Source organism: Argopecten irradians, chromosome 8 (assembly GCF_041381155.1).
Source record: "Argopecten irradians isolate NY chromosome 8, Ai_NY, whole genome shotgun sequence".
NCBI classification, from domain to species: Eukaryota; Metazoa; Mollusca; class Bivalvia; order Pectinida; family Pectinidae; genus Argopecten; species Argopecten irradians.
In genome coordinates, this window is record NC_091141.1 from 27,131,337 (window position 1) to 27,137,525 (window position 6,189).

Genomic DNA, 6,189 nt, shown 5'->3' on the forward strand with positions numbered 1-6,189 from the left:
CACTGCAACGTCGCTTCTGATCTGCTGACACCACGGCGTAATATTTTATAGAAAAAAGAGTCCTTTTTAAATATAAAATTTCATGAAATTATGCAGAAAAGATTGATCATTTGAATATTTTATTGAGATGTTCTCATCAAAGCCATGTAGTTTGTTCGTACATTATTTTCTTATTCTTGTGTTATATTTCCGTCAGATAAATACCATTTTGTAATTTGGCATACACGCGTTAAAAACTGGTGAAATTTTAAATACATAGTACATATATGATATCAAATGCAATATTCTAATGTGTATAATTTATTAAAACTTATGTCTGTTTATTGACATGCTTATTGTCATATTAACAACTAAGACCATTTGAGACCGCCTTTTTATATTTGCCTAATGTCTGTTCGTAATTGCAAAACGTCAGTCCATTAATAGAGTTTAATAGCGACTTCTCATAAAAAAGGGCATTAAACAGGATTCCCTGTGTCTCAACTTGGAGGAAGAATCCATAGTCTTTCCGGTAAAGGCGAACGCTCAGCTCAAGACCAAAATGACGGCTGCAGTAAGGTTGACGTAAGTAAAAGAATTGCGGTAAGAATAAATATATTTATCGCATAACTAATCCGTCCAGCTATGTCATATGGCCATGTCATAAATGTCGTAAGGCACACGTGTTATAAAACTATTATGACATCACATGTTGTTAGGACGTCCTAAACTAAATATGACGTCGCATGATTGTTTCAGTAGACGGAAACGTCATATCCGAGCCGGATTTCTATTGTTTTATATAGAGACGAAATTAAAAGTTTTACGTATATTTAATTATTATGATAAAAGTTATGTGAAAAATATAATCTTATGCCCGTGACCATGTATTATGAAATTTATCAAACTCTTTAGATAATTTGATATGCTACGAGCCTTTATCATTATTGAACTCGTTTGAAAATTTCATATCACATAGCCACTCGTGTAAGATCCTCTATAATATAGAAGACATGGTCAATGTCTTAAAATACATTTTGACAGACAAAAGTGGCCCGTCTTCTTATTTTCTTTCTGACCTAAGCCAAAAATTGCTTATATTTTAAGACACCGGTCATGTATACTTTTTTTATCCTAAAACCTTTATTCAAAACGCGCACATTTAAGGTGACATATGACATCACTGTTGCAAATGTGTCCGTCTTTCAAACTATGTTTCGCATCGGAAGTAAGTAGTGGAATCGGTCACGTGACGAAAATATGTGTGCTAGGTATATTCCAACAATACCAATGCTGATTGCAAAATAAAAGAAAAATATTTTTCGCCTTACAATCATGAAATAAGGTCAGAAAGTAAAGTTCTTGCACACTGTTTGATCCCTTAAGCAGAAGAATAGGGAGTCAGAGTTATATCTGCTATCCCTATTGCATGATCGTAAAAGGTGACTAAATTTAGGATCTTATCTTTTCTTTTTTCCTACCTTACTTTCTTCTTCCTAACGTCCCCTTTAACTCTACCTCACCTTTGTACGGTTGAGTGATCGCCTCTGTGAGAAAGATTCTGGGTTCTGTCCCCTGGCCGAGACACCGTAGTTTATAATAGTAGTAGTTTCTGCTCCTGCTTAGCGCTCAGCATAAAGGGTGTGGGACGACTGGTTAGCCCGTTGTCAGTATAGTATGACCGAGTGGGACGTGTTGCTTGGTGTCTTCGACGACATGCTTCTGTGATAAAGGACTATATAAAAGAACAAGATTTCCGCTACACAAGAAGACAACACGAACATACCGCAGTCTTCCACTCTAAAATAATGGTCGGAACCAGATTCTGAGATCGAAATCCCGACTTTTTTTTCGTAATGATGTGGAAAAAAATAAGGGTCGGTGGTAAAAAAAATAGGGTCGGTCGGGTAACCCTTAACAGACATATCATTTGTTATGGCCTTATATATGATATAGAAAACTGAATCATACTGAGTCACGGGGAGACACAGTATGTATATCCCAAGTCTCACAGTCAGCGCCTCAGAATTTAACTCTAAAAGATACCAAACTAATCGTGAGAGGAGAAAAATAATATTTCAAATGTAAGTAACGAAGCTTTGCAAAATCATAAATGGCCTTTGACAAAGCGTATGACATAGCAAACAAAAACGGGAAAAAAGGTTTAAGAAACAAGCGTATGACATAGCAAACAAAAACGGGAAAAAAGGTTTAAGAAACATGCAGGGAGTTATAATTGCGCCTATTCTCGTAACAAGAATCGTAAAAAGTGACTAAATATGGAATCTTATCTTTTCTCTTCTTCCCAACAGATAATTTTCCTTTCTTTTTAGCCTGTAGTTGAACACACACCCATGTGAAGATTTTGGTTCTGGTTGCGACACGCTATAGTCCATAAAATGGTAGAATTTGCCCCTGCTTAGCGCTCAGCATGAAATGGATTGGGACGCCTTGTTATCGTTGGCAATATATCTATATGATCGGGAGAGATGTCTTATTCAGTCTTTTCGGCATGCTTCATTGCTATAACACTACACTAGAAAAACAATTCAACTATACCGCAGACTCCCAAAGCATAAAGATTTTCGCACATCATATTGCATACCTGTAAGGCGTCATGAATTATTCTGGCTGATCATAGGTCGTGCCTTACCAGCCAACAAAACGCGAAAACAAAAATGCTACATGCATGATAACCAATGCTACATGCATGATAACCAATTGGTTTTTCTACAAAAGAAATTTAATACCAAAGTCGATACACTTCAACAATTGAATTCAATGTTAACATAGGAATATTTCAAAAGTATCGATAGTGTCAGTAAGAAAAAAAAGAATAGATGGAAATTGTCTTAAAGTTGTGTATAGGTATTCAGTTATTTGAATCAAAATCAAATGAGCTATTGTTCTGTTTGGCAATGCAAAGAACGTGCTGAGACACACAACTGTAATTGTTTGTTTTATAAATCACCACTTATTCTTTCTCGTTACAAACATAGGAACGTCTTCTGTTACATAACCAGCGTTCTTAAATGAAAGTAAGGGCCAAGTCACTCGTATGATTTTTATTTTTGCCGTACCGTCAGTTTTCAGCCGGATGTCGATAACACATTTTTCTTCTCGTAATTGTGTGAAAAATGTTGTGAAAATAAGTGGGTGAGTCGGGTTATTTTTCATTCAAATAAAGTATAATCCGTTAGAATTAACCTTTACATTATAAAGTGGCGGATATTTGATATTCTTGCTTATAAAACAAAACTGCACTTTTATAACGATCAATTTCCACCTACTATAATTCGATTTCACGTGCGAAATTCCATTTAATTACAAATTTTTCAGTTGCTGATTGAATTATGAACTATATCATCTTTTAAGAGTTATTTCTTGACGAGATATTCATTCATGTATGATGATATTACAACATTTATTTCAACATTTTTATTCTTTGTGTTAAAACATTTTATCAAATTTTACATCAACTAATTAAACTATTATGACAGATTTGATCATTAATGATGTCTAAACCTGTATTATCAAAAAATTGATCATTCGTATAGTAGTATGCCATTTGATAAAAGTTGTTGCATTGAGCCATATAATGTCAATCCAAAGGTGTCCAATGTCATTTACTTATATATAATTAAATAAATTTGCGGAAGTTTGTAAAAACTTTATTCTATGACGAAGAAAATATTTCATCAACTTAAAATAAGAACTTACTTATTTAATATGTGTAAAATGACAATATAATCAACTAACATCGATTTACATGAAATTAAGAGAAAAAAATATTAACACATAAATAGCGCATAATGTATCAGGGTTTCATTTACATTTCGTTTTAATATGATATTGACAGTTCGACAGGCAGATTGTATCTACGCCCCATACTTACACACGAGCATTCGTGTTTCCATACACAATTTGAAATGCAGCGGTACCTTGGCGGTTTGGTTGACAGCTGGCGATCCGTTAATTGGTAGAAAGGGTTCTCGTGTTATCTCAATAGATCATAACATACCCACTATAATTTTCATGTTACCATTGTTTTTGCTCGTTCATTTAATATAAGTATATTTACTGTTTATTTATTAAGTCGTGTAATTGTTTCTTTCAACCTGATGATTATTTTTTTGAATTGATCCGCCACCCCAATTTCTGATTTTATATGGATATATTTGAATAATTTTAATGAATTTGCTGCTGAATCTTTTGTTTTGTTGGAAATGATACGATTCATTTTTCTGTCTTTGCAATGTAAATTAGAAACCTAATATCATGTCGCAGTAAGTACTTTCAGTACTTTGAAGTAAACACACACAAATAAGACAGCGAAGGGTATTCAGTGTATCCATATTAAAGTGAATAGTCGGGCAAAGAAAACCAGTCTAAATGCGTTCATTGGCCTTCCAAAAGTTCTCACATATTAATACGACGGTCAAGTTCTGCTTAGTTTCCCAGTTCTGACCATTAAAGTACAGAAAAGTTGAAAGCATTGAAAACGAGGCTGCGTGGAAATGTACCCACGGACATAGTGAGCCGGGAGGACGTTTTAGGATTTCCATACTTTAAATTAATTTCTTCGTACGCAGACAGATTTTGACGAGAGATTTTATTTTTCCATTTCATAAGAAATTATACTGGATACATTCACATCATTTTTACCGACTTTAACCATCCTTGCCCGACTGTTCACTTTAATATGATCCGCTCTGGTAACCTCATTGTAATGGTGGTCTGGTCACACATACTCGAACTGGTACCATCGGTATGACGGTGAGCGGGAGCAGGTGTTTCTGTGAACAAAGACAATATATTAATTGATACATGATCAATGAATGTTTTAATTAACTCAACTATACGGATGCGTCATCGTAATATATATATATATATATATTTCTAATTTTAAGAAGAAAATAACTATTGTATTCTCAAATTTAAACGCAAACATTTCTATCGAGACACTTTTATGGAATTTTCAACTGATAAATAACCAAATTTTATAGCAATATTTGGTCACGCCTTGATTCTAAAATTGCAGTAGGTTTTTTTTTACAAAAACTATATAGCATACACTGTAGCCTGAAAATAGGTTTATATTATTATTTTGTACAGCATTCATCTCTTGCTAAAATCCCTGGTAAAAATGAGTTTCCGTACATTTGCGCTCAATTTTGATATTCTAATTTTTGTATTTAATTTTATTTTAGGGCTTCATGATTTTTATATTTGAGAAAACTGACTAATGTCTCACCTGTAACAGCCCACACAAATATTCCTGTTGTAAAGGTAAATAGTTGGACGTAAACAGCGGCTTGGAATGTACCGTACAAATGTTGGACAATTTTTCCGAGGACATATACTCGGGTTAAATGTTAGAGACGTCGGTCTAGAGGTGGTGTGTTCGGTCTTTGGCACATAATAACCTGCAAACAAGTAGATATGAAGGAATAATTTTTTAAACACTGAATATTCACATGACAGGAGTTTGTAGTTTACAGTTATTATGTGGCATAACAGGGCAAAAAATTCAACATACTTTTTTTTTCTTCAGTAATTTATTAAAAACCCTCAGCTTTGATGAACAAAGCTATGCAAATTCAAAGGCACAGGCAAAAATGTATGATACCTTAAGTTAGACCTCAGATTTATTTTTTGCACTATAAATGTTCTTGTTTTTTACGCTTTATGTATGTGTAAATGAAGTAATATTAGCAAAACTCATTTTACAATTACTATAAATAATAACCCTGCGAAAATGTTAAATGAAATTGTAGCCCATAATCTGGCTTCATGGTCTGACCATGGCGCGAAATTCCGACGTTATCATGACGTCACGTTACGTATTGATTTCGGAAAAAATAGTTCATTGGAAAATCTATGGAATCGTTCATTTCAACGTATTTTATATTATTAAGTTGTCTGAAAAATTAATGGTTCACACACAACTTGCAAACAAAATTTCTTTCATTCCCCGTTGAAGTTGAAAATGTTAGTGACATTCATGCTTAAGTAAACTTTAATTTAGTGATTTTTGTCAGCACTATCAAAATTAATTTCGACCTCCTATTTGTCTGTGTAAAATTCAAACCTACATAATCACCGGGGCTAATAGTACAAACCGGGTTACGCTATTTACGCTGTTAGAAACGCTTCTTTTACATAGAAAAATGACGTCTGGGGGAGCGTACGTGATAAATATTTACTCGG